This window comes from Mustelus asterias, chromosome 1 (assembly GCF_964213995.1).
Source record: "Mustelus asterias chromosome 1, sMusAst1.hap1.1, whole genome shotgun sequence".
NCBI classification, from domain to species: domain Eukaryota; kingdom Metazoa; phylum Chordata; class Chondrichthyes; order Carcharhiniformes; family Triakidae; genus Mustelus; species Mustelus asterias.
Genome location: NC_135801.1, coordinates 69,442,032 through 69,460,830, shown reverse-complemented (window position 1 = coordinate 69,460,830; position 18,799 = coordinate 69,442,032).

Here is an 18,799-nt window from a genome sequence, read left to right as displayed (position 1 = left end):
ACCAGAAGGATGTGGAGGCTTTGGAGAGAGTGCAGAAAAGGTTTACCAGGATGTTGCCTGGTGTGGAGGGTATTAGCTATGAGGAGAGATTGAATAAACTGGGATTGTTCTCCCTGGAAAGACGGAGGCTGAGCGGGCGACCTAATAGAAGTTTATAAAATTATGAGGGGTATAGATAGGGTGAACAGTTGGAAGTTTTTTCCCAGGGCAGAAATGACAATTACAAGGGGGCACAAGTTCAAGATAAGGGGGGAAAGGTTCAATGGAGATGTGCGGGGGAAGTCTTTTTACACAGAGGGGAGTGGGGGGCCTGGAATGCACTGCCAAGTGAGGTGGTTGAGGCAGACATGTTAGCCACATTTAAGACTTATCTTGATAGACATATGAACAAACGGGGATAGAGGGATATAAGCGGTTGGTTTAGATAGGTAAGCGTGATCGGCACAGGCTTGGTGGGCCGAAGGGCTGTTCCTGTGCTGTACTACTCTTTGTACTTTGTTGTGAACCTTTGAAATTCTCTGCTTAACTCCCAGCCCTTGTGTTGTTGTGTATGACAAAATAATCTGTTTTTGTGATGTTGATTGAGGAATGATTATTGGTCAAGAAACCAGGTGCTGCTTCGAAATAGTGCCCTGGGTGGGATCTTTTATATCCATGTCTCATCTGAAAGATGGTATATCTGACAATGTAACACACCTTCAATATTTGCACTGCTACATCACTGAGATTTTGGGACCAGGAACTAATTTTGCAATGTTGCTGCACTTTATGCCAGAACACTACCCTTGAAAGTATAGTTTCCACACATCAAATTTCCTACAAAATTGTTAGCAAACCTTCAATTTTAGATTTGCGTGCTAGTTTTAACTCCACTAGTCTAGTGTACACCATGTTGTAGTAGTTGGGATTCAGTATCTTCATTAAAACTAACTCAATTTACGTTTTCCTGCTGATTAACAATTATTATCATGCATGAGTCTGCAGAGTACTGCATGAATTTATGCACATATTGCACCCTAGAATAACTGAAGTCAGAGGCAAGACACATCATTACAAGATCCTAAGTGCAATTCAGGATTGTAAGGCCATGTTTAAAGATGGTCACTGACTTGCACTGCAATATTGAACCTTTATCGGACTGTGGACAAACTTGCTGCCATTTAGCCCTTTGAAGCAAAATATCCTTTGAGAATCATGAAAACCTAAGCATCAATAACCTCTTAATCAGTGCTAGAACATTTACCTTTCCCTTTATTCTTAACTCCTTCACTAGGCAAATAGGACTTTCAAAATAATATAACCTCCTAAATTGTTTTTTATTTGCCAAGACGTGATTTAAAGTCTAACAACGGGTAATTATGTCCAAAAACACAATAGAATTGCTATCAACAGGGGTTTGGGGAGGATTAGAACTGCAAAAAAAGTCACCAAAGATCAAAAGCATCAGAGAAACGAGGAAGAATGACACACAGAGTTGTGGGGGGTGGGGAGGGGGGCGGTGGATGTAACAACCTCTGTGTTATCACAGACCCGATTCTTTCCTTTGCAGCGTGTGGAAGTTCGTAAGTGGAATGCTGCGATATGCTATGTATAAAATTGAATACTAGGAAATGTGAAATTTTTCCAATGTACAGAAACATTCCTGTAACTTCAGACACCCCTACCTTAATTCCCAACATGAAAGTTAGGTATGGTTCCTGCCTCAAACAAAAACACAATTGCAAGTATTGTATTTTTAACACCAAACTTTTTTGTTATATGTGATTTAAGTATTAGGGAGAACATGTATATCAGATAAAGAATTTAGAGTTAATGTAGGAATTACTTTGGGTAAAAATTTTGGGTCCACAGGCCCCCCCCCCCCCCCCCCCGCCACACACACACACACCCATCCTCCGACCAAGATTCCTCCCCATCCCACCAATCTCTTTACCTAATTGCCAGTGACTATTCTCAATGGTCCTTGGCACAGGTCTCTGCTACTTGTGTCCCTATCCTGTCTGTTCAGTTTAAGAGGGTGTTGAACCCAGTTAATGTTAATAATGTTCAGAAGTTATAAAAAGATATCTGAGCTTCACCTATCACCTGTGGCTCACCTCACTGGCCCCATTCTGATGCATCGTCTTGGGTTAAAACCAGACTGGAGTCTCATATTGTTTCAGCTTTATACCAGCTGCAGTATAACTTCATCCAGCACAAAGCAACTTTAAAAAATTCCAGTAAGTGGCTAAAGTATTAAGGAATCTCTTAGATTTAATTTCACGTTATTTTTATTATGGTTAAGTGGCTAACAGTGAGGTGGAAATGTAAATACACACACACACACACACGCACATGGCACATAGAACCTGCCATAATAACACCCCCACTTCTTGCCTTCAAACAACCACGCAACCTCAAACAGACCATTGTCCGTAGCAAACTACCCAGCCTTCAGGAGAACAGTGACCATGACACCACACAACCCTGCCACAGCAACCTCTGCAAGACGTGCCGGATCATCGACACGGATGCCATCATCTCACGTGAGAACACCATCTACCAGGTACACGGTACCTACTCTTGCAACTCGGCCAACGTTGTCTACCTGATACGCTGCAGGAAAGGATGTCCCGAGGCATGGTACATTGGGGAAACCATGCAAACGCTACGACAACGGATGAATGAACACCGCTCGACAATCACCAGGCAAAACTGTTCTCTTCCTGTGGGGGAGCACTTCAGCAGTCACGGGCATTCAGCCTTGGATCTTCAGGTAAGCGTTCTCCAAGGCGGCCTTCACGACACACGACAGCGCAGAAACTGATAGCCAAGTTCCGCACACATGAGGACGGCCTAAACCGGGATGTTGGATTTATGTCACATTATCAGTAACCCCCACAGCTTGCCTCCTGGGCTTGTAGAATCTTACTAGCTGTTCTGTCTGGAGACAATACACATCTCTTTAACCTGTGTTGAATGCTCCCTCCACCCACATTATCTGTACCTTTAAGACCTGGCTGGCTGTAGAGATTTGCATTCTAATCAGTATTCTGTAATTTGATTTCTGTGTCTGTGCACTGTTGGAGAACAGATATCCACTCCATCTGACGAAGGAGCAGCGCTCCGAAAGCTTATGGTATTTGCTACCAAATAAACCTGTTGGACTTTAACCTGGTGTTGTGAGACTTCTTACTATAATAGAGACAAACAGGCAACCATTTAAAAAAAAATCTGAGGCTGTACATTGATTCTGTTCTTTAAAGTTGAATTTTGATATTTTTAATGGCAGAGGAGGTGGTGCTTTCGCTCCCTTCACCTCTTAAAATGCAGGCGCCGTTGAGTGGAAATCTATTCTTGTAAACTCTGTTTCTATGCAACAACCAGAATGCCAGTACATGGAATGAGCTACCAGAGAAAGGTTCAATAGCAACATTTAAAAAGCATTTGAACAAATGCATTTGGATAGGAAAGGATTAGAGGGATATGCACCAAACACGAGCAATTGAGACTATCTGGGAGGGCACCATGGTCGGCATGGACCGGTTGGGCCGAAGGGCTTGTTTCCATTCTGTATTGCTCTCTGACGCTATGACTTTAACAGCATGCTCCTGACAGTGTGTATCACATTTGCCAGCCTGAGACCTGTATCTCTAGTATAATTACACCTAAAGCAGGTATGTGTCTTGATGTTGTGTTCAATATTTAACAACACCTTTAATGTCCAGAGATATAAGGATTTGCAGTCTTTCACCTTTATTCCTTTCAGGATTAAAATACAAATTTTGGACATCCTAAAGGAGGAATTCTTTTTAGCTTGCTTTGAGAATAACACAAATGAAGCTATGCTTTCTGCATTTTTATACATACATGTGCACTGCATCACTGGAGTGCAGCGTTAAGTAATGATGGTTTAATTCTGGGTTTCATACACACAGGAAACTCTGATAGGAGGATGCTATGTTCGTAAAGGAGCCTGCCTAAAGTTTTGTCAATTAAAAAAAAAGTCACAGTACCTTAAAGGCAAGTGATTTGGTTTGCACGACATCCTAAAACAAATCCTGTAAGAACTTCTACATTTCCTGCCTCAGCATTGCAATTTTATATATCAAGTCCCAGTGGCAGTGAAAATGGCAGTTTCTCAGTGATAACAAATCACTTGTTGTAACAAATCACTAGCGCCTGCTATCACTGGGTGAGTCACAGTGTGACTGACACGCTGATTAGCAGAGTGGCAACTCCTCTGCTCTTTGCAAACATTTTTATGTTTCATTTATCACATGCCTTTCCATCTTCCATCATGTTGCCTGCTTTAAGAATGAATTATAACAATGTTAGCATTTCTTATCTTGACATCAGTAGGTGAGGAGTGACTGAATAAGAGGCCCAATATTAGCTTGATGATTACAGAGTGTTTACTCCTACTTCAGCCTCCAATCGCCAGCTACTAACAGCGGCTATAAACAGAGATCTGCAAGTAAGCCTCTAATCTTAAAGTCAACTAAAGTAATCTGATTCTGTGATATGAGCATGAATGAAATACCATTTATACTACAATAACAAACTATCGAACATGCTAACAGCTATGCGTATGGATGCATTTGGCAAGAGTCTGAAAAGTACTAATCCCTTAACAATATAAAAGCCATAGTGATAATCTCATGCAGGGGTTGTTCTAATTGATCTGTTTATATAAAGTTTGGTCCAGGCGGGAAGGTGTGATTCATCAGTGCCACGTGAAGGTCGCCGTATCAGCTATTAAGTGAATCATTAGCAGTGTAGAGTTAAAAGATTCCAGACATTCCTCATTGCTACATTTACTAAACACAAACCACAGAAGGCTGCTGTTAACCCCACGGGTTTGACAGAAACCTTTTCATTCTCTTCGTTTTGCTTTAATGTGACGATCCAGTCGGACGCCACTCTAGGACAGCTGTACTTCTCTAAAACTTTAGTTTAAGATTTTTGCTTGAGTAAGCAACGTTTCCATTTCTGGTACGTCACTCTGGGAGGTGCTGAGAACTCTCAGATGCATTGGGTGGAAATTTTCCAACTCCCTGCTGACAGGCTTGTTTGGGGGGAGGGAGGTGGGGGAGGTTGGTTGGGTGGCTGGCACTAGGGGGAAAATAAGGGCTATGTTGGGATGGCTGCTAATACACTCCTACCACTGGGAAGGCTTCCCAAGGCAAGCTGTGAATTAGATTGGCTGTCTATCACCAGTTCTACTGTTTGAAGCTCCAATTAGGGACCATTTTGCAGCATCACCAGCATTTTACTGCGTGCGAGGTGCCAATTCAATAGAAGACGGCACGGTGGCACAGTAGTTAGCCCTGCTGCCTCACAGCGCCAGGGACCCGGGTTCGATTCCCGGCTTGGGTCACTGTCTGTGTGGAGTTTGCACATTCTCCCCGTGTCTGCATGGGTTTCCTCCGGGTGCTCCGGTTTTGTTCCACACTCCAAAGATATGTGGGTTAGGTGGATTGGCCATGCTAAACTGCCCCTTGGTGTCAGGGGGACTAGCTAGGGTGAATGCATGGGGTTGTGGGGGTGGGGCCTCGGTGGGATGGTTGGTGCAGACTCAATGGGCTGAATGACCTCCTTCTGTACGATAGGATCCTATGAGGAACTTTCCTGTTGTAGCCAGGGGTCCATTGGAGCTGGAGGAATCATGTCCCAATGATTCACTGAGAGGGGTTTCCTCTCCACTCCAAATGGCCCACCAGCCTCAAGAAAGCAGGAAGGGATAAACCTGGAAACTACAAGCCAGTCAGTCCAACCTCAGTGGTGGGGAAACTATTGGAAGCAATTCTGAGAAACAGAATTAATCTGCATTTGGAGAGGCAGGGAGCAATCAAGACCAGTCAGCGTGGTTTTGTTAAGGGGAGGTCAAGTCTAATCAACTTGATTGAATTTTTCAAAGAGGTGACCAGGTGGGTAGGTGAGGATAATGCATTTGATGTAGTCTTCTTGGACTTCAGCATGGCTTCTGAAAAGGTCCCATGTGGGAGACTGATAACAAAGGTTAGAGCCCATGGGATCCAAGGAAATTTGGCAAATTGAATCCAGAATTGGCTGAGTGACAGGAAGCAAAGGGTGATGGTTGAGGGGTGTTTTTCCATCTGGAAGACTGTGACAAGTGGGGTCCCGCAGCGATCAGTGTTGGGGGCCCTTGTGTTTGTGGTTTATATAAATGATGCAGACTTGAATGTAGGAGGGTTGATCAATAAGTTTGCGGATGATATGAAACTTTGTCATGTGGTAAATCATGAGGAGCATAGCCTTAGATTGCAGGAGGATGGGCTGATCAGTGACAAATGGAATTCAATCTGGATAAGTGTGAGGTGATGCACTTGGGCAGGCCAAGCAAGACAAAGGAATACATGGTGAATGGCAGGACTCTGGGAAGCACCGAGGATCAGAGGGACCTTGGTGTGCATGTGCACCGGTCCCTTAAGATAACTGGACAGGTGGATAAAGCAATTAAGAAGGCATTTGGTATACTTCCCTTTATTAGCCAAAGCAGAGAGACTAAGAGCAGGGAGGTTATGCTGGAACTATATAAAACATTGGTTAGGCTACAGCTATAGTGTGCAGGTCTGGAATCCACATTATAGGAAGTACGTGATGGCACTGGAAAGGGTGCAGAGGAGATTTGCCAAGATATTGCCTGGGCTAGAGAGGTTTAGGTATGATGAGAGTTTGGATGAACTGGGATTGTTTTCCTTGGAGCAGAGGAGACTGAGGGGGACATGATTGAGATGTATAAAATTATGAGGGGCAAAGATAGAGTAGACAGGAAGAAACATTTCCCCTTGTTGGAGGGATCATTGACTGGGGGGCATAAATTTAAGGTAAGAGGCAGGAGGTTTAGAGGAGGTGTGAGGAAAATGTTTTTCACCTGGAGGGTGATGGGAGTCTGAAACTCTGAAACTCTCTGCCTGAAAGGATGTTGGAGGCAGAGACTGTCACAACACTTAAGTAGTATTTAGATGCGCATTTGCGATGCCCAGGCATACAAGGCTATGGATCAAGTGCTCAAAAATGGGATTAGAACAGTTGAGTGGTTTGTCTTTGACCTGTGCAGATGCGATGGGCTGAAGGGCCTTTTTCTATGCTGTAGACCTCTATGTCTATGAGTTTTGCCCTTCAAGGTCTGATGTGGAAGCAAGAGAAGTCCAACTCATAATGTCTGGTTTAACATTTGGTTTGATAATTTATTGTTGACTGATTTTTATCGATTACATTGCTAAAGATAACAAACAACACTTTATAGAGCTAAAGAGTCCATCTCTTTTTCTCATCTTCCTCCTCCCCTGCTATTATTTTCATTTTGCTTTCTACCCGCAGTTGGCTTTCCAATCCAACAGTTTCTCCTTCTGGCACTGTGGAGGGTAGGATAATCTAGCTGTTGATTTTTCTTTCGAGAACAGTGAGTGCCACTTCATAACTGGGGTACAGAAAGCATGGTTACAGAGGTGAATATTTATTGCAATTTCTGATGAGAACCAGATTTGAGAAGAGCAGGGCGAAGGAAAGTTAACTGGGTAATTTAATCATATTCACATAATTTATTGAACAAATCTGAAAGACAGTTCTCTGAACAGACCAGTCACCTGACAGCTTGGTAACATTACGCGTGTGCTGCCTTTTCTCTGCTTCAGGCATCTTGTGTATTTTTTCAGTTCTGTATTTAATTCATCGGAAGATGGCCATCAATGCCAAAAAGAACATGCTCTTAAAAGGATCAGTAACACATCAAGCTTTCTTGGTGTGTTTATCTGTCATAATCTTTGACTGTTCCTTATAGTTCTGGAAGCAATTCTGTTGCTCTCATTATATTCGTACAGCCTCAGTTCTGTGAGGTGTATGTAATTAGTGTGGAGGAGCATTGCCGGGCAAAGAAAGAGGCTACAAAACTGAGTGCACTGCACAAAACAATTATTTCGAGCTCCTTTTCCTGAAATCTTGCAGCTGTTACCTTGGACCTAATTTTACCAAGCCTTTGTCGACAGGCTGAGAGGCCTGAGGCTGGCAAAATGGCACAGGAAGGCAATGAGTGGCACGAGTGTCCATCATCTTCCCGGTGCCACAGAAATTTTCCACTGACAGGAAAGGTGGCAGATGACCTGCATAACCGGAGTCCAATTGATCCACTTAAGTTGCCAATTAGGGGCCTCTTCCCCTCTGCTAGTAAATTACCAGTTGCTGGAGGGCCTGTTGCTATGTCGGGAGATGGTCCAGTGAATTTACATGGCTTCTTAGTGGGTTCTGGGGAGAAGGAGTCCCTTTTTGGACACACTTTGTCCCACAGGGGGTCCCAGGGAAGTAATGACTGCCTCATGCAGCAATGGCACTGTCTGTCCTCAGCATCTACCTTACTTGATCTACCTGACTGGTTCCAATGTCTCCACACCGCACTTAGCGGACTACAAGGGCACAGTGGTGCTACTGAGCTGTCAGCCCCATGATTGTGCAGGTAGCTCTTGGGGTGGACCACCACCCTCAATAAGTTTGGCAGTCCTGATGGTCACAGTTAATTTTCTGCATCAGCCAAGGTGGCGCCGGAGCGACTTCTTGCGAGCTGTGCCCAGCATACCCTCTAATTCCATCTCTTACTGTCATTCTGTGCTTCTGAAACTGTATTCTAACTCTTTAAAACTCTCTAACAATGCACCATTATTAAATTGATCTTTCTCTACACCCTAGCTATGACTGTAACACTACATTCTGCACTCTCTCCTTTCCTACTCTATGTATGGTATGCTTTGTCTGTATAGCACGCAAGAAACAATACCTTTCACTGTAGGCTAATACATGTGACAATAATAAATCAACTCAAAATGCGGCTCCAGATCCCGTTGCCTGCTGAAGCAGAATTGTCCCCCTGCGCACTCCTGAAGGCTCAATGTCTCTTTTGGATTTCGAAGGGAATGATCACATCTTGAGGGGACAAGAAAGGCAGCTGTGATTTTGTTTTGTTTCTTAGGATGTGGCTGTTGTTCGCTAGGCCAGCACTTGTTTGCCCATTCAAAGTTGTCTTTGAGAAAGTGGTGGTGAGCCGCCAAGATTGTACGACATACATTATACATCTTGAGTACAAGAGTGAAACAAATAAACTAATTAATTAATATTCTAATTAACAACCCCTCTTAAAGGGGCATGTCACACGTCATATTCTTTTCAGCATAACCAATAAAACTAAATAATTAATTAACTAAGGAAACCTAAAGAACCACCCTTAAAGGGGCACTGTAACAAAGACAAAAGTTCATCAGAAATTTATCAAATTAAAATAATATTCCTGGAGCTGATGTTGAACTCCAGCCCGTGTGGCACCCAACAGTCATGAAGGCCTTAAGTGCATTGGCAGACACCGCATGCTCCTTCTTCAGGGAACCCGGGCTCCACACACTTTTGTGCATGCCTATTTATCACAAACAGTGCTTCCTGCACATGTCTAAAGAAATCTGCTTGCTAAAGAAAACCACCGCAGATAACTTGCACCACATGAATACCTCGTCCCATTAGCCTGAAGATCATGGCCGCATTAAAGATTAATGTAATCAGACACTCCAAGGCTACTACCAATGCTATTTGCCAAATAGTCAGTGATTACCCACATATCCATCAATGAAGTGAGTGTTTTTTTTAAACAAGGGAAAAAGCGCACATCACCATTCTTGTGCAAAGGAAGCATCAGCTTGGCAGGGCACAGAATGTTTGCCAGGTGGTAAGATTCCCAGGAGTGTCGAGCATTGTAGATGGCACCTATGTAATTCATAGGCTGTTGATCCTGATTCCATTCTCTTGCCAGGCAAGGGTGCAATGCTCTCCTGCGAGGGGAGTGTCATGGAATGCCAAAACAAACGATCCTCCTGCCATAAACTTTTACAGCAAAAGATCTACTTCACCAGACATCAAATGGTAGTGGGGGGGCGGGGGGGGGGTGGGGAGGGGGGGGGGGGGGGGTGATTTTGTCACTTTGTTACTTGCTCGCAAACTTTAACCCATGCTTCCACATTTTCTTTCACTTCATTTTTGCCCTATTTTCCCCCATTGCAGACAATCTTGGCCAATATGTAAAATCTATTATACCTTTATAAACCCTGAAATAGAAATTACCCTCATATCCAGTTTCTTATGGTATACTGCAGCTAATAGTCCTTGCTTACATTACTCAGTTCCTGGCTGGTTAGAACCATTTTGTTTCAGAAAGGCAGCTGTTGGACCCACCTCAATACATGTATAACTCTACACTGTCTCCTTAAAGTTAGAAATCTGAATGCTTAAGGAGCAAAAATAGTCAAACTTCTTCTCTCTAAACATCTATATTCAAGCTGGGTATGTTTGCGGAATGTTCAGATGGTGTAAGTGGCAATGCTGTTAAAAGGACAGGTGAGAAAATAATGGGTGAATGACTTGGCTGAGCCTGCGGCCTTCTGCAGTTATGGAGGCTGCCATAAAGTCCTTTCCTATTAAGGTAATTTGACAGTACTTTCAAAGGGCCTACTATTCCCCTTACCCATGGCAGCTTCAAGAGTTTATAGTAATACGAGTTGATGGGATGGAAATGAATGAAGAATGGGGCAGCAGCCCATGCCATTATTTGTGTACAGTAGCCATGGAAGAAGTAGTGTTGATGTGGAGATGCCGGCGTTGGACTGGGGTAAACACAGTAAGAAGTTTAACAACACCAGGTTAAAGTCCAACAGGTTTATTTGGTAGCAAAAGCCACACAAGCTTTCGGAGCTCCAAGCCCCTTCTTCAGGTGAGTGGGAATTCTGTTCACAAACAGAGCATATAAAGACACAAACTCAATTTACATGAATAATGGTTGGAATGCGAATACTTACAACTAATCAAGTCTTTAAGAAACAAAACAACGTGAGTGGAGAGAGCATCAAGACAGGCTAAAAAGATGTGTATTGTCTCCAGACAAGACAGCCAGTGAAACTCTGTGGGGGTTACAAATAGTGTGACATGAACCCAATATCCCGGTTGAGGCCGTCCTCGTGTGTGCGGAACTTGGCTATCAGTTTCTGCTCAGCGACTCTGTGCCGTCGTGTGTCGTGAAGGCCACCTTGGAGAACGCTTACCCGAATATCAGAGGCCGAATGCCCGTGACCGCTGAAGTGCTCCCCAACAGGAAGAGAACAGTCTCGCCTGGTGATTGTCGAGCGGTGTTCATTCATCCGTTGTCGCAGCGTCTGCATAGTTTCCCCAATGTACCATGCCTCGGGACATCCTTTCTTGCAGCGTATCAGGTAGACAACGTTGGCTAAGTTGCAAGAGTAGGTACCGTGTACCTGGTGGATGGTGTAGTGTTGCCATGGAAAAATCAATGGGGAACCAAAGGCTCCACATACTTGCAGGTAGTCAGAAATAAAGGGGAGCCCATAGTTTGCTGTTGCTCTCTCCATGGCTACACCTCAGCCAGAGTTAACTCACCAACCAATCAGCATCCTTTTTTCCTGTAGTGTAAATTGTCATGACTTTTTGGAATTCAGCATTCTTGCGTTTATCCTGATGAGTACATGATGAAAAGCTTCAGCAACAATCACGATCTGGACTCTAAGCGATTGTTAAAAAGTTCCCAGAATGCAGAAGTTAAAAATAATTCAGCCAAGACTATTATTCAAGGAAGATATTATTAGTGAATAAAATAAATATTTAATCAATAAGTATCTGATCGCTATCAAAGCGTACAGACATTTTTATTTCCATCAGTTTCTAAAAGTGCAGGATATATCTAACTCTGGCATTTTGCTTTGCATTTGAAAAGATTTCTGTGAGTTATGGTCCACAAATGCTGTAATTTATGGTACTGTAGCAGTAAATCTGTTTGGATGAAAAAGTAGTTCTTTAATAATCAATCCAAGATGCCTGTTAATCATGAATAATGTATTTTTATACTGATTGGGCAAGATAAAGTGAGATCCTTGAAATTCATTGTAACATGGACTGATCATCAATGCAACACAGCACAAGGTTAATAACAGATATACCATCTGTAATTGGCTAATTACAGTGTTTGTGTGAAGACCTTCATTTAAGAAAATATTGCAGTTAAGTCTTCGATCAAAGGCATTGTAATAAGATGCAAATTCTTGGACGACATAAATAGAATTCCGAACGACAATGTTTATAACACTTCTTATCTTTTCTCTAATTACTCTTTGCAATATATGTGTGATTTAATATTACTGCAATTTTCCATCAAACAATAACATGCAGAACACATGCCGCAATCAGAATGTCACACAGAACACATACCACAATCTTGGGTTATTGCTCGAGTTCCAGCATCACAAACCAATATTTATAACTCCTTACACCATTCATCAGCTCCAATTACCAGGCAATGACTAAAAGCATGAAGCCTAATCTTATCCATTCTTTGAGGTGAAGATGACCATGTTCATCATCTGGGACATTTGATAGATTCTGGCAGATATGTAGGTGAGTGCTAAGGCTGAATTGTGCCCAGAACATTTTGCTGAAAATAGGACGGGACTTTGGCAGAGACTGCAGTTGCCAGATAAGAAAACTGCTACTCATGCTTGTATTGGTCCTGCTGCATCTGCTGGTGCCATTGCTCCTCTTTTGCCTCATAGCGTCATAGAGGTTTACAGCATGGAAACAGGCCCTTCAGCCCAACTTGTCCATGCCGCCCTTTTTTTTTAACCTCTAAGCTAGTCCCAATTGCCCATATCCCTCTATACCCATCTTACCCATGTAACTGTCTAAATGCTTTTTAAAAGACAAAATTGTACCCGCCTCTACTACTACCTCTGGCAGCTTGTTCCAGACACTCACAACCCTCTGTATGAAAAAATTGCCCCTCTGGACCCTTTTGTATCTCTCCCCTCTCACCTTAAACCTATGCCCTCCAGTTTTAGACTCCCCTACCCTTGGGAAAAGATATTGACTATCTAGCAGATCTATGCCCCTCATTATTTTATAGACCTCTAGAAGATCGTCCCTCAGCTTCCTACGCCCCAGAGAAAAAAGTCCCAGTCTATTCAGCCTCATCAGAGGTTGAAGGTAGAACTGAAATTGCTGCTCTCATACCATGGTGAAGGCTGACAGCAAGGAAGAACAGATCAAAGTGAGTGAAGTACAAGTCAGGTGAACTGAATTTCAGTGAAAACACTCAGAGGAAGTGGTGAGAGCAGCATACTCCCACCTCGGCATGGCTACAGCTCTTCAGCTTCACTGTTTAAAGGGTTCCCAGCTTCACTGAGGATACACAGTGCACACTCCTTGTTGTACCTGGTGAGTTCCACACAGTTTAGGAAATCCAAGCCAGAACTCTGGACTAAAACCTGCTTCCTCTCACCTTGCTAGTTACAATTCTTCCCTTTGATCTTAATCTTCCCCCACACACATATCCCGCCCATCCTCACAAAGTGCAGTCGAGGATTGTGGCAGTTGACTGGGGTGAGGTTGGTGGGCCCTAAGTCTTAAACATGGGCGACGTGTTCCCAACATGGTGTGCATGTGACCACCAACAACTTTATGGCAATGGATGTTCTGGTATTCAAGTGTCCCATTGTGGAAAAGCAGGAGGCATAGTACCATAGTCCTACAGTCCAACTGGGAACTTGATTTAAGATTTACTATTAGTGCTGCTATGAAAGTGGCAATGGAAAATCAGTGTTCCTCTCAGGTTGCTCAAGTAAGTCTTTAGTCTCAGCCTGCTAATCGTGGCCCCTCTCCCCCCTTGAACCCTAATGACCGATCTCTCCTTCCATCTCCAGATCAAGTGGCAAGAGACTTGAGATCAGGGGTTGAGGCCAGGGAGGAGGAAAGGGACATTAGTTAATCATGGCCCTGAGGAAAAACTACCATTAACAGAAAGTTTGCTTAAGGAGCCAGGCAGAAGTCATCTGGATACATTACAAGGAGTGCTGTGATTAATATTTCACCTTCTACAGGCGACTGCTCCTGTCTCCAGCTAGCGGTCAGGTTTCCAGAGCCATAGCAACGGTTAAGTTTTAAATCATGTTCCTACTGCATGTGGGGAGCCTCCTATAATGAAATGCACTGACCTCTCATGACCACTGCATACGGTCCATTGCCATAAAAATGGTGGCAGGTTGGCGTTTCATTTCACAATTTCTAATTTTTAACCCCTTACCCCCAAACCTCTCCCACCTGTCATGTGAGAATTACATTAATATCCACTGCAATGTAATATGTGCAACTCTTGGGGGGCCTCGGGCAGCAGAGCGAAAGGTCGCGCAACAGGAAAGCATCAAGGGATTAGAACCGCAAAAAAAGGATGACGGTCAATCTGAGCGCTAGAGGTCCCCAGTGAGGGACGCAAGAATAGTAAGAGTTAGGGGACAGGGACTGCACAAGAAGGGATGACGGTCGGTCCCGATGTAGGGGTCTCTAGAGAGGGACTCGAGAGAAAGAGAGAGAGGCAGGCAGAGAGTGTAAGAGAGAGAGTAAGAAAGAGACAGACAGGCAGGAAGACAGAGATAGAAACAAAAACAGCCTGTGTTTCGGAAGTGAGAGAGAGTGGGTTTGATACAGAGTTAATGGGTGGGATTTTCTGGTCGCGTGCGACCCAAGACCAGTTTCCTCCGGTTTCCTCCCACAGTCCGAAAGACATGCTGGTTAGGTGCATTGGTCATGCTAAATTCTCCCTCAATGTACCCGAACAGGCGCCAGAGTGTGGCGACAAAGGGATTTTCACAGTAACTTTATTGCAGTGTTAATGTAAACCTACTTCTGACACTAATAACTAAATAAAAATAAATATTCATAATCATGAATAATTAGAGGATTTATGTTGGTGTGGGAGAACCAGGAAGGTAAAACTGATGAAAACTAAGGAAAAAATAATAACTTGGACAAATGTATCAGCAAAATAACACAGTTGAAAATTAATGTAGACAAATACAATAAATTGTACATATGAAACGAAAATAAGTGACTTACACATTCCAGGAAGAGTGTGAAATAGCTCAGGATGAATTTGAAAGGAGCCTTAGTAAATTCAGTGCTAAACATGTCCAATCAATGCAGAGCAGCAATCAACACAGACAACAGGACATTGTGAAGTGAACAGTTTGATCAGTACTTTCCTCTCACAAGGAAGGCAGTCAATGTTGGATATAGTGCAAATAGCTGATTAATATTGTTCTCAATATTGATTCCTAGTGGTAAAAAGTCAGACTTATGAATAAAAACTGGAGAAACTGTGGGGATAACATTTATAAAATCAAAAGAGGAACAGCCAGAAACATTCAGCAGTCTGGCAACATCTGTGGAAAGAGAAACAGACTTCAGTTATGATGGAAGATCATCAACTTGAAATGTTAACCTACTGATTGTTCTGTTTTTATTTCACTTTTCCAGCATCTGCATTATTTTGCCTTTGACTTGAGGTAAAATTAAATCTTAGCGAGTGTTTGTGTGTGTGTGTATTGAGAGTATTTTATCAGCTGCCTGTTATACATGCTGTATTTCTTTGTGGATCGCCACCTTGATGAGGTGGACCGTCTTGTGTACTTCATTGGGTGCACTGTTGGGAGTTCCTTGCTCCAGCTACAGCACCCCCATGGTGGCAAGGTCCAGGGGAGATACCAGGCAAACTGTGGTCCAAAGGGTCCTTAATGGCATGAAGGAAAACTTCTAGTTAAGTCAGAAGAATGTTGCAGCGGAAAGATGGTCCTGGTCATCATGGCTTGATATGTTACCAAAATATGTTACCATATGGTCACCAACCCGTCAAAATTGTGGGCAATGATGGTGGCCCAAGGTCTCCACATTCAACAAAGTCACATGCGGCATTCTACCAGGGTCCATTTACCAAGTCCTGTGTTTGTGGAGAATTGGTAATGGAAACAGGATTGTGAACCTGGGCGTTCCAAGTCAAGAATCTGCGATCAGTTGACAGATGCATGAAAGCCATTGAACATTTTGTAGGGGCAGCAGCATCTGTGATTGAAGAGTCCTCTTCAGAATACCCTCTGCTCACAACAAATGGGGCGGGGGACAGAAAATATGGCCTAGAAACAGGCTCTCCCACTTCCTCCTGGCTGGGGAACCAGACCCTGCTGGATCACCAGTTTAGTGGTCGAAGGTGGAAAACTTCAAATTTTACAACTTGGAATGTGAGAGCACTCATGAATAATCTGACGGAGTGACCCATTCTGAAAGAACTGCAATCGTATCATGTGAACTATCAAGACTCCAAATGACATTGCTATCCTCAGTGAGATCCACATTCCTGGGGAGGGGCAGCTGAGGGAACAAGCAGGGGGATACAGTTGCTACTGGAAAGGAAAGGCTGAGAGCAACCCTTTTGTCCACTTTCCTTTGCTGCTGCAGAGTTAGTGAAAGAATTGTGTGCTGCGTCGTTGATTGTGTTATCAGGAGAATCAAAGAATCCCTACAGTGCAGAAGGAGGCCATTGGGCCATCAAGTCTGCACTGACCACAATCCCACCCAGGCCCTATTCCCATAACCCCTCATATTTCCCTGCTAATCCCTCTGACACTAGGGTCAATTTAGCCAATTCAATCAACCTAACCCGCACATCTTTGGAGTGTGAGAGGAGCAGCTGGAGGAAACCCCACGCAGACATGGGGAGAATGTGCAAACTCCACACAGTGACCCGAGGCTGGAATTGAACCCAGGTCCCTGGCGCTGTGAGACAGCAATGCTAACAACTGTGCCACCGTAGTTGTGAGATTCAGGAAGAAGTAGTCTTGGAGTTTTCAAGTCATTCAGTGGATTTAAGTCCTCTGAGTGATAGTTACAGTCCATTTTGAGTTGCAGCACGATAAGGCTTTGTAGCAGGTAACAGAGAGGGGAAGCTGTGTGCAAAGAGGAGAACACTCAACAGAGGGCCCTCACTTCTCAAATATGACCTCCAAGTCCTCAGAAATCTGCAGATCCGCAGAGAACCACTCTCACCGTCTCCCAGGCTCGAAAAGAAGCAGACACTCCAGGAAGCGTGGAAAACGTGCAGGCCTGAGGTGAGAGTGAAACAACACGGTCCCAAAGCCCCCCTCCCCAGCTTACTGCTTGCAAATGTCCAATCTCTGGAAAACAAGCTAAACGAACTTAGAGCCAGACTCACTTTCCAAAGAGAATTGAGGGACTGCTGTGTGCTCTGTTTCACAGAGAGGTGGCTCACTCCTGCTTCACCAGACAGTGCCCTACAACCAGAGGGCTTCTCAATCCATCGAATGGACCATACAGTGGCCTCAGGCAAGACTAGGGGAGGTGCATTCGTGCACCCGCAACCTCTGTGAATCAGCATTGCATCATGGGCTGAGCAAATAAGAACATGGCTGGAGAAAATCCAACTTAATTTTATTATGATGAGAAGATTTAGCTGCTTATCCACATGATTGTCAGTGCAGTGTGCTGATGTTAGGCTAGGGGAGATGTCACTAGAGGACCAGTGTTTGAGGCAGCGAGGATCACCAGGCAGGTAGTGATTGGACACTTCCACTTTCTCCAAGAAGACCTGCAGCTGCAGATCAGGCCAAGGATGTAGTTGCCAATAGTTGGCATGCTCACTGTGGCTCTCAATTTCCAACACCGCTGATCCTTCCAGGCTGGAGCTGGTAATTTTGACAATATATCACTATTCGCCATGCATTGCTGCATCAGGGATGACACGGAGACCCCATACACAAGCAGCGGGGCACTTCATTAACTTTCTCTCTAACGAGAGACAGAGGTAGGAGGATTAGGCATCTGTCTTTGCCAGGGTAGTGGCATTCTCAATTGTGCAAGGAGCAATCAACTCTAAACATTGGGGCCTGCGAGCTCCAGTGGTAAAAATGGAAGATATACTGAAGCTGCAAATAATACCATTCCCTCAACATACAGTCAGCATGCAACCAATGTATAGCATTATATTGGTGCATTCTTGCTTTCCTGGCAGCAGCCATGATGCTTCTATCCTGCATCATCAGTCAACCGTTATTACAATATTTGAGCCAACATGACAAATCAGATGGAAGCTGTTGATGACGAGGGCTACCCATTCCACAGGCAGCTTGTGATTCCCCTTTGCCAGCTTACCGTGTGAGAACAGCAGACATTGAACAAGACTTGCTCTGCCTCTCACTTTTTTCCACTGCATGTGCACACAAATTGTGCTCAGGCTTGTGGAGCTCAGCACACTAATTCAAGCAACTTTAACATGTTTTCATGTAACTATTGATGTTCTTTGAAATGCATGGCTTCCAACGGCACAGTGAGATAGTCAGAAATCTTATGGCTCAGTTTAGTCCACATTGTGACTTCTAGTTATAACCAAACTACGGGCAATTCATACATTGAGGTGAAATGAACAGGGTTTGGTTATCCATCATACGAGTGCACCCGCAACCTCTGTGAATCAGCATTGCATCATGGGCTGAGCAAACAAGGACATGGCTGGAGAAAATCCAACTTAATTTTATTATGATGAGAAGATTTAGCTGCTTACCCACATGATTGTCAGCGCAGTGTGCTGATGTTAAATTGCTGAAGGTCCAAAAACAGCATTTCACAACTGTCACGTCATTTCTTTATTTAATCTGTGGATTTCTGAGGACTTGGAGGTCATACTTGAGAATTTAAATGTTAGTACAGAGGAACTATGAGATTACTATAAACAAATTGTGTGGACTATTGAAAAGGTCCATACTCTTTGACTTAGGATCAATCATATTGTGTGTACACACATAATATCTGTACAGCAAAAACTACTTTCAACCAATAAATTCAATAAATTTGGCATGTATACATAACACGAGTGCTGTTACGTTAAATGATCCCCTAGCTTCAGTCCTGCTTTAGCTTC